Genomic DNA, 11,149 nt, shown 5'->3' with positions numbered 1-11,149 from the left:
TTAAATCACCAAGTCCATTTGTTTTGGAGAGGAGGAGCCCTCTGGAGATAATTAAGCTCCTGGTAAAAACCTCCTGAACATCTGGATCTTAAATAATCCGAGTAAAAAATGTTAGCACAGATTAGCAGGTGCTGGGCCAGCAAGCCCTCGCTTACATTCTAATTAGCATTAGAGAAACACTGATTTGTAACATGAAACTGTGTTATTCAGTGTCTTTACTGGTTTTAATCAACTGGTTTATTTGTTTTTTAGAGGAGGAGACTGGATAATTCAGCTCCTGGTAAAAATCTCCTAAACAATGACCATTTAAGGAATTCTAACCAGGAGCAAAATGTATTTGACATGTACATTGATCTATTAATTCGGCCCATCTCCCTTCCACTAACAAGGAGGAGGTAGGGTTTATGACCTATACTGGGGCCTGCCTTCAGGGGGAAATGGACATGTTTTGACTTCACTGTCTTGTCATTCATCTTTAGTATACAGTCTGTGGTCCACACAAGCACTGTTTAAAAGATCTCTGTCGAAATGAAAACACAAAGACCCAACTGAAGCGCTGTCAAGAGCATGCCAAACCCACAGTTGTTGATAACGGTAACCCTAAAGCCATGCAAGGAAGAAGAAGAAAAAGAAGAGGATGACAACGACTAAGACAAAGAAGATGATGAAGAAGAAGAATCAATCAGAAACCTTAAAAACAGCTATGAGCAGAGACCTCTGTTGCTCATTCTGATGCCTCTGTTGACTAAAACGAGTTGGTGGGAGTTCTTTGTGGGTTTGACATTTTTCACATTACATGCAGTCATTTTGTTCATTGTTAATATAAAAGATTTGATTAGTGGGGCTTTAATTAAGTGTTTTGCTCTATGATAACCACACCTTAAGTATACTGCAGTTGTAATGCAGAAATATCGTGGGAATAATTGATTTCATAAAATTGGCAGAACATACACAAACACGTTGCCAATGTGGAGTTTTACAGAATTGTCCAATTACATTAGTTGGCGAATAGATTGCTTGCTCTCACTGTATAAATGGCATTCACTCACACACACAGGCAAGGCTTCACGGAATGAAATTGAATAATAAACTGTTGGCATCAAACCGCAACTTATTATGAAGGCCGAACCCCCACCGGCAGAAATGAGCGCTGCCTCCCAAAGATCAAGAGACAGGAAATACCTGCCGCTGAAGGGCCGGCTCTCTCAGGTCCCTGCAGATTTACTGGTGCAGCTAATGGCTCCAGCAGCGGGGCCTGTTTCTTTGCCCTCCCTCTCATGAATACATCACATCACACTCACACACAGGCCAAACACACACATGCACACATACACATTGGTATTTTATGCTGAAAGGTGCTGTGTGTAATGCCAGGCCACGTGCTCCAAAGAAATGGGGGGCAGCATTGTACCGGTCTACTACTGGGTCCATACAATCTAAAGTTACAGTCATCAGTTATAACAACATTTTTTTTAAAAAGCCGACAACTAACTAACAGCAGGGCAAGAATACGCAGAATTCAACAAAACTGCTGAAGCTCGCCAGTCAAAATAACATATCTATCACATAATCATCACATGGTGTCTGCCCGTGGTTTACATTATAGCTTGCTTAACTCAGTTTAAGCAAGACTATAGTAGCAAGAAAACAACCACATCAAAACCACGTATCAGAACATTTTTCAGCACAGTATGTGTTTGTGTCATTAGTTGCACTAAAGACACATTCTGCTAAAAAGTAAATGTTGGATTTTTTTTTTACAGTCTATAAGAAACATTAAATGTCCAGTGTGTAAGATTGTTATCAGTTTCATAACTATGTTTAATTTGTTTATAATCACCTGAAACTAAGGATTGTGTTTTTATCACCTTTGAATAAGCCATTTATATCCACATACAGAGTGGTTCCTTTTCCCCACAGTCCACCATGTTATTCTACAGTACTGTAGGTCAGAACAGACCAATCAAACACTGGCTTTAGATTCACTTATTCGTGTTTTTGGGTCAGCCACAGTAGTTCTCCAACACACTTGGATCATACACACCAGACCTTTAAGAGTTCAGCATCAAACCATATCTCTTTATTTGCAGTTAGCCACGACAATGTTTAGTCTTGTTGTACTACTTTTTTACCAGAATATCACTTCTTTTCTTTCCCGGCAAACATGGGATCGAGGGGTTTGGGATGGTGATAAAGGTTTCTTGCCAAGAGCCTCAGCCATCTTCTGCATTATCAAAAGTTATGTGTTATAAAATAAAACTGTTTTAGTTTAGATGTAGCCTTTGTGTTTACTGAGCCACTAACCGGGGGATGTACTCAACTTCTTCATCCTCTCATGTTGGACTGAGGACAGACTGGACACCACAGTGCACACTATCACCTCTCAAGGTACAAATGGTATTTCAAGACAAGACGAGCCAGTGCTAGCTGGTTAGCATGCTCATTTCAATACAATACATAAACGTCTTTGACATGAAACTGTTACTGCTTCACATAATGTTAGTTCATTTTTTGAATGTTTTAAACTAAAATTCTGGCTGTATCTTACACATTGCACCTGTAAAAAGTACTTCTATTATTAATACTGCAATGACAGAAGTGCAAAATTAACATATAAATGAAAGTTAACAGGTGGGCGTTCAGACCAAAAAGCACTGCATAAGTAATATGCAAGGGGCTGCATAGGTGAGGCCTGTTGTTTCAGGTACCAATGACACAATAACGTTTGATATAGGAAGTCCAGTTTGAGAAACAGAGAGTTTGAAGGTTTATCAGATGCCAGAACACTGCAAGACAGGATTTTAGTAAAGTTACCACAGTGGCAATTATTCTATCTTTCATTTAACAAGTTTGCTTTTGCTGCATCCATTGAGCCAGATTTAAAAGTTTTTGCTAGACGACCCTGCGTTTTTTTTTTGTCAGACCCCTCTTTGGCAGGGCCCCTGATGAGCCAACACTGTGGTCTGTCTGATTGAAATGAATGAGGGGACTGAACACTGCTTTGGCAAATATAAGACATAAAAGTACTTTTTGTAGGGAAATAAAGTAGAGTTTAGTAAGAGTTAGTTGTCAGGGTAGAGCCCTCTGCAGTTTCGTGTTCTCAAATTAGTTGAGGAAGAAGAGAAAGGGAAAAAGAAAGGAAAGAAGAATGGAAAAAGGAAAGGATAAGAGGGAAAGGAGTAAGGAATAATGAGAAGAAACGACAAATGGGAAAGAAGTCGAAAGAATCATTTAAAGATGATATTAGTGATGTTTTATTTGTTTTTCTTGTGTTGAATGAATAAAAAGGACCTTCAGTCACTGGATAAATGTAGTGGAGAAAAAAGTGCAATATTTTCCGTTTTTATTTTCATTTTAAGGAAGAAATGTAGAATGTTTGGATATATTCAAGTAAAGTATTCGAAACCTCATAACTACAATAAGCTGAGTAAATGTACTCAGTTACTTTCTCTGATGTTCAGTCGTTAAACACACTCATATACACATTTGACTCCCTACACACACTTGACTCCCTGCAGACACACAACACACTCCAAACCTCTGCCTCGCCTGGCTCTCTGCTCTGACTCACGTAGGAAAAAAAGATTTAATCATGGGAGTAAATTGGCTCGGTGGAAAAATGATTCGTCGGGGCATAATGTGCATGTGCGAGCCATTTCGACTCATTACAGCGTGATCTGAAAGGTTATGGAATTGAAACCAGCATGAGGGACGAGGCTTCCAAGGGCACCAAGAGCGCCGGGCCCCGAGAGCGGCTCCACATGTTGTCTGACAACACGCTACCACGGCAACGCCGAGGGGGGGGGGGGGCACAGCGGCATGAATTGTGGGTAAATCTAATTGGGTGGCTCTGCTCTAAAAACCTCAGTCAGATGAATGAAATGAGGTGTTTGTTGTTCCAAATTACACTGAATTAATGTATACACTTTCACTTACCACACACACACACACACACACACACACACACACACACACACACACACACACACACACACACGGATGCCATCATCTGTGGTGTTTGTTTCCAGCTGTTATATGCTGCGTGTTTGTTTACGGGGGAACGTACACCACAAGGCCATGTGGACATCCAAACATTCCACTCATGTAATAGCCGAATATTTGATTGTAACATTATGGGCATTAATATGCTGCTATAACAGCCTCCTCTAATGTAAGGCTTTACATCAGATTTTGGAACAGGTCAATCAAATTAAATAACAAAATAAGGCGTTTATCCACGTCCCCTAGAACCACACATGTAAGCGTTTTCTGATCTGACGCCCCTATCAGCAGGCTGACGTATGTACCTTACAGAGCCCTTACAAATCATTACCTGAAAAATAAATCTCTTTTACTGACATTACAACACAATAGCTAAGGTTTGGTTTGGTGTAGGGAGAAATCATGGCTTGAGTTCAAAGAAGTCCTTTGTTTTTAAGGGGAGCTTTGTCATCATGGTTACAATGACCACAGCGTTTAGGTCATGGAATGACTGTGGTCGTGCTTGAAAAAAATCAGAGCTGATCGAAATGGGTTACAGTTCATCCCACAGGTGTTGGATGGGGTTAAGGTCAGGGCTCTGTGCAGGACAGTCAAGTTCTTGTTCCATCTTTCCACAACCTTAAAGTCCAGCTGAAGTTAAACTGCATTCTGTCTGCATTCATTGTTGCAGAGACCAAAAGGGAGACGTTTACATCTTTTGGTTTTATGATGGCGCTCCCTAGTTTTGCATTAATTTGACGGAACCCTGCTGTGGAATGCATCCACTTAGATAGAGACATTATTTCCATACAGCAAATCAAATATTGAGGAAACCTCCCTCCAACACGAACAAACAGTCCTTATCCTAGAACCCACAGGGATAAAGAAAGCCAGGAAGACCAAAGAACACCTGGAGAAGGTCTATCGAGGCAGAACTCAAGGAATCAAGAACATTCTGGAAGGAAGCAGAGAAGATCATCCAACAACGAACCAGCTGGAGAAAGTTTGTGAATGGAAGTGTACTTGTTAATGTGTATCTGGTCTGACAATGACACTCCCCCGTTCTGTATGGTAGAACACAAACACTCACAAGTTCCCCATAGTGTAACACTGGTACCGTCAACTTCCCCATAGTGTAACACAGGCAGTCTCCCATTCTCTTCGTTCTCTCTACGGCCTAACTCTGACTGTAACACTGACAATCTCACAGTCCTTATGTCTAAAGACTGGCATTCTCACATTGCCTATGGTGTAAAACCAGCAACTCTTGCTCCCTACAGTGTGACACCGACTGTAACATCGGCACTTTCTCATTGCCTTCAGGCAACCAGCACACTATCTCTTTCTCTATGGTGTAACACTGGCACGCTTACATTCACTCTTACAATGTAACACAGGGTGTAACACTGGCACTCTCATGTTCTTATGGTGCAATAACAGCACTGCCTCATTCCCTCCGGTGAAACACCAACACTCGTTCTCTAAGATGTTATATCAACGCTTTCTTGTTCTCTATAGCATATTAGTAGCACTCTCGTTCCCTACAGTGTAACATTGGGTGTTCTTTTTATACACAACACACTTAAAAATCATGTCAACATTATTTATGAATCCAAAATGGGATTACTAAACTTCATTTGTGTTTGACTTTAAAAACGCATTTTAGTTGCCTAATCCAATCCATACCTTAACCAATATATTATTTGCACTAAACCTAAACTATTTATCATTAAGAAGATCGCTACTGGAACCCAAACAAACTAACACCAAAAATGCCAAAAGCATACTTTGAACCTTTGTGTATAAGCATGGAGATGACTTTCCCAGTTCAGAGAAAATTACTCCCAATTCTCAAGTTTTACCTTAGGATCAGTTGAAGAAGGAAAGAAGGGACATAAATACAGAAAGAAGAAGGAGGGAACTTCCTGTATGTTTTCTGGAAAGGAAAGTGATGAGGGGAAAAGGAAGGACAACATACAAAAAAGAACAAGAGGAAATTGCGCTTGTATGTTTATCCATCTCTATAGAATAACTTCATTGGTAAAAAAATAAATAAAAATACAAACATCACTTTAATTTTGGTTAAAATTGTATAGTTTCATGCACTGTTCTCAATACAACATATCTGAAACAAACAATGGCACAATTCCAACGAAAGAATTTTTGCCGTATCCAAATTGTTGTTTTATGTTGTATTTTGGAAGACAGACAGCAACACAAACATACACAAAGTCCACACAACACACATACACACATACACTGCAGAAATGTTACACCAGTCTTCAATAGGGTCTGGCTCTGGATAAACAGCATAGCCAAGAACATACTGGTCCTGCATTGCTCCATCATAGTCATGGTGAATCACACACACACACACACACACACACACACACACACACACACACACACACACACACATACACCAGCTCCAGATGAGAATAAATTCCTCCTTTTTTGTTGTTGTGAGCAATGCTTTCCATCAAACACCACTCAGCAGGAAGGTCATTTTTGGGAAGAGAAATGATTCCTTCTCTTGGTATTACACTGTTTCTTTTCCAGTGAACATAGTTTTAGAAATCTTTGGGTAGGCTATATTAAGCTGAAGGTGGGACCTACTATATGGATGTCGTCATTTGTCACCCTTTGTTTGGCTCAGGGATTAAACCCTTACAGTCAGCAGCACCTGATCCAGTCTCCAAACCCACATTGCTGCATGAAATATTACATGTTCGAGGCCGAGCCTATAGAAAGTCTGTGTAACTAATCCCTGCCCTCTGAGCTGAGGAGAGCTGAGTAGGGAAAAAAACCCACTCTCAGACCCTTGACGACATGCTGGGAGAGTTAAAACCCTGAACGGGCAGCCAAAGAAAAAGCAACCCAAAAATCATCAGGTCTATTTTTTTTCAGTGACATGATTTACTATGAGAACTGGAGATGAAGAGAAAGCACATTCCTCTTGTGTGGATTCTCCCAGGGAATGGAGGTTAGGCTTACTCCTCTCTCTGTCTCGACGAAACCATCCTGGCTCCAGAGACCAACTGAGGTTTCTCTCCACTGCAGATTCCACAAAGACTCAATGTGTTCAGGATGAAAGCTTCAGGCTGTCCGAGCTGATGGCTGTGCTCTGGAAAGTGACCCCTCTGCTGCTTCCTGTGCTATCTTCACATGAGGTTGGAAGCTAAAGTATGACCATCACTCTGTCTGTAAAACAAGAGGAGAGAAGACAGAGGCTAAAGCTCTGTTAGCACCGCCTACAGGCTGCAGTGCTCATTACACCACACAATAAGGAAGTATGAACCATACTGCTTGTAATGGGGCTTCATTCACAGTGAGGCACAAGAGGAAACATTAATTAAAATGAAGCACATAGTGCAGAGGCAAAATTCAGGCCAGTTTCCATCTCCAGGTGGTCAAAAAACAATGCTTTGTCACGGCCCGCATGTGGTATCGACGCCAAAGGCACCCTTTAGCATATTTATGAGACGCACCAGGTGTTTAGCTAACTCCAATGTAAACCCATTTGTGGCCATACTTGACACTGCGAGCAACTGGCATAGTATAAAAGAGCAAGAAAGTCCATGTAGGAAATCTGTGTGATACAGAGGCCTCTAGTTTCGCAGACTGGGCGAGGCGGAGGTGCAGCAAATCGCAGCAGTTCTTGGATGCCCTATGGCAGATTAAACATAATGTGCCCTCTAGGGTCCCTTTCTTGTGGAGAAAATGTGATGGTGCTTTTCTTAAACCTAACCATATTAACTTTACCTGTCTAAACCTTAAGATGCCCAACCATGTTTCTTTTCCTAATCCTAACCTTTGTAACTTTACCTTAATTACATAACTTTACATTGAGTATGTAACATCATTTGTGGGCCACTAATTTGTAGCATATCATACGAACCGTTGTGTGTACATTTTCGTAGGATATCAAATGAAGTGTTGTATGAGGATACGTTGCAAGTGGGAGTATGCATTCCCCTACGGGTACTTTGGATACTCTCCTATATGCCAATGGCTTTTTGGCTGATAAGTGGTTATACTGTACACAGCCAAAGGATACCCCATATTCCTGCATATACCCTTCACTACACCACTGCCCCTGCCCCTGAGACAGCCTGAGTCCGCCACTGTTCCCCTATATATATTCCTATTTGAATGTTTTCTTCTTTCAGCTTTTGTTTCTAAACATAGGAGCATAAGTCTCTACCTAATGACTTAACAATGCAATAAGTGCTTGTTATTATGGCCATCCATCCTCTTCATTTTTAAACACTCTGCAGGTCTTTTAGCTTTAAAAACAGATATATTTCACATACATTTTTTGTAATTTTCTTCATATTTTTTACTGTTAATATTATTTTTTCTGGTTGCAGCGTGTTGCTGTATTTAGTTGGATCATCTGTATTTGCAGCATGTTTCTGTATCTGGTTGTGTTTTCTGTATCTGCAGCTTATTTTTGTATCTAGTTGTGTTTTCTGTATCTGCAGCTTATTTTTGTATCTAGTTGTGTTTTCTGTATTTGCAGCATGTTTCTGTATCTGGTTGTGTTTTCTGTATTTGCAGCATGTATCTGTATTTTTAGTTTTTTCTCACTTTGCATGTGGTATCAAGATGTTTTGTCTATTTGCATGTTTTCTAAAGTTGCGGTGCATTGAGCTCTCAGGGCCACCACACAAGATCTATTATATGTCGCAAATATCAAGCATGTTTGATCAGAGGGGAGCCTCAACTGAGGCAGTTGTGACACTTGGGAACAACTTGTCTTTTGTAGCTGCCTATGGAAGAGTTACAGATCGATGCCAATAGCCTTTAGTCCTTTGAAAAAATGTAGAAGTTTGAGCTGTGCTGCCTTGAGAAAACCGTATATGCACCACTAATTGTAATCATTTTAAAGTGACAAATCAGCAATGATGTTGGTGTACAAAGCACATGAGAGAGGTCTGGGGATTCCAAGCAAACCAAATGAAGTATTTATTTTTGATTATTTTCCCGTATAGTTGGAGCTGCGGCTTTAAGTTGAACAGTTCCTACCAATGTTTTGCATGTTAAGGCGATCACACTTGTGTTGGTCACTATGTCCTTCTGTGGTCTCTGTCTTCCTGCTGTCTCTGTGAGCTGTCTGACATATACTCTGTCTGGAATCAGGCCCAAAGCTCTGCTCTGCTGACGTGACTGGACAAATTAGTGTTACTCCAGCTAATATATTCAAACTGCTGCCGAGCGGCTGCAGAGGACATTGAGAAGTATTAGAAATGATAGCCTTGACTGTCAGCGACGCTAACCACTCCTGAAAAGGTGACAGCACATTTGGCTGCTATTTGCTGCGGGAGAGAAAAAAAATACCTACAAGTTTAACTTTGGGGCATTTTGATCTTTAATTCATACGGGATGTGGAAAATGTGTTTGGTCTATTCACATCTCAAAAGACTCATTCTGACGAGAGAAACATGCTGTGGAGATCATCTCACGCCATCGCGCCTTCAACACTTTGATGATTTTGTACTTTCTCTGTGCCAGTCGACTCATTGACAAACTATCCTTTCATAAAAAGCTCAAGGAGAAACAACTCCGCACCACTCCTGTCGAGCTCTTACGCACGCAAATGCTGAATATTTGAGGCGACTCCTGGATGTGTTTTATGCAGACAACATCTGACAGGCTTGAAATGAAGCCAGGGCAGATATGAAAGCCGGCACTGTCTGTCAAAACCAGGAAATAATCAACCCCCTCCATCCACCTCAGGGGCCCAGCTGAAAGTCATTAGCCCAAAACAATGTGCTGCTTCTACTGTTAGTCTGAAAAAAATAATAATAGTAATAATACTTAGGAGAATTACCATAACGATCTGAGAGGATCTCAATTATCTGGTGTGTTTTCGGCCCACTCTGGAAGATTGCAGCGCGGTCACTGTCAGGGGTGTGGACGGGCTGCACTGTTGGAATATTTGGGGAAAATTGGTCAGCATTTATGTTCCAGTTCCAGCCTTGATTATAATAGCCAACAATGATTACCCATCTCTAATCCTATTAGCCTTTGTTTGGAACATGGGATGAAAAATATTATATATGAAAAGAGCATTCAAAAAATCATAAAACTACATCCATATGCTTTCCAAGTATGGCATTTTTATTTTAATAAGTCTAAATTTAAGCACTACACAGAGAGAATTGCACAAAAGAACTCGATATAAAAACTACATTTATCTGCAATATTACAAGCAAAAGTATAAAACACATACACTTAAAAACAAATATATACACCTGACCAACCTGTACTGTAAGTGCACTGGATGAACATTATTTCTCCTGCAATATAAAGCAACAGTGAACTACATGCTGTACTGAAAGGTGACATTAAGACCTCATCTCTACCTGGTATTACTATGTGATCTGTATCTGGATACCAAACGCAGATGTAAATGCATGCAGCACTGAATACAATCAGTTTGGCCAGACCCCATCTGGAGGTGGTCTGGAGAAAATACAGTCTGTGGCCATCTTCTGAAAATGGTAAATGGGTCACCTCACTGCCCTTCTTCCTGTTCAAGCTGCCTGTCAAAAACAAGCAGCATTCTCATGGGCTAAAAAATTTAGCTAATGCAGAAGCGTTGAAAACTGCAGTTCATCGAATGGCCACTAGGGGCTGACTGCAGGAGCAAGTCAATCTCCATAGACCCCATGTTAAAATGCCCGACTTTATAGCAGAAATAAATATGTTACCAACCTGGTAAAGGAAAAAAAAACAGTTTTAGTCTCTACAGCTAATTTCAACAATCACAACAACTGTACGGGGGTTGAATTTCTATATAACTTACCCAGTTAAATTCATTATAGTCTGTCATATCACAGAAAATGTGTCGGCTACAATAATTAAAAAACCTGCAAGTATATGAAATTAGGTTTCAAAGTCATGAAAAAATAAAGTATTCTCTGCTTTGAAATGCTGCGGCCGTGTCTGCTGATGGTGCTGAGCCAAAGAATGAGCTGCTGCGAAGCGACAGACTCTCGTTCAGCCACTAATGTTAACCAAAAGCACACACATTTGGGCTGAAAGACCAAAAGGTACATCCGTGATGACTTTTTGCTTGTGTTTGTATGTTTGTAGCATTTAACAGAGTTATTTATTCATGTATTGGACTGAAAGAGCTGAGAGCTTGTGGCACTGGTGCTAT

This window comes from Epinephelus moara, chromosome 10 (assembly GCF_006386435.1).
Source record: "Epinephelus moara isolate mb chromosome 10, YSFRI_EMoa_1.0, whole genome shotgun sequence".
Taxonomy (NCBI): Eukaryota; Metazoa; Chordata; class Actinopteri; order Perciformes; family Serranidae; genus Epinephelus; species Epinephelus moara.
This window is presented reverse-complemented; position numbering follows the sequence as displayed.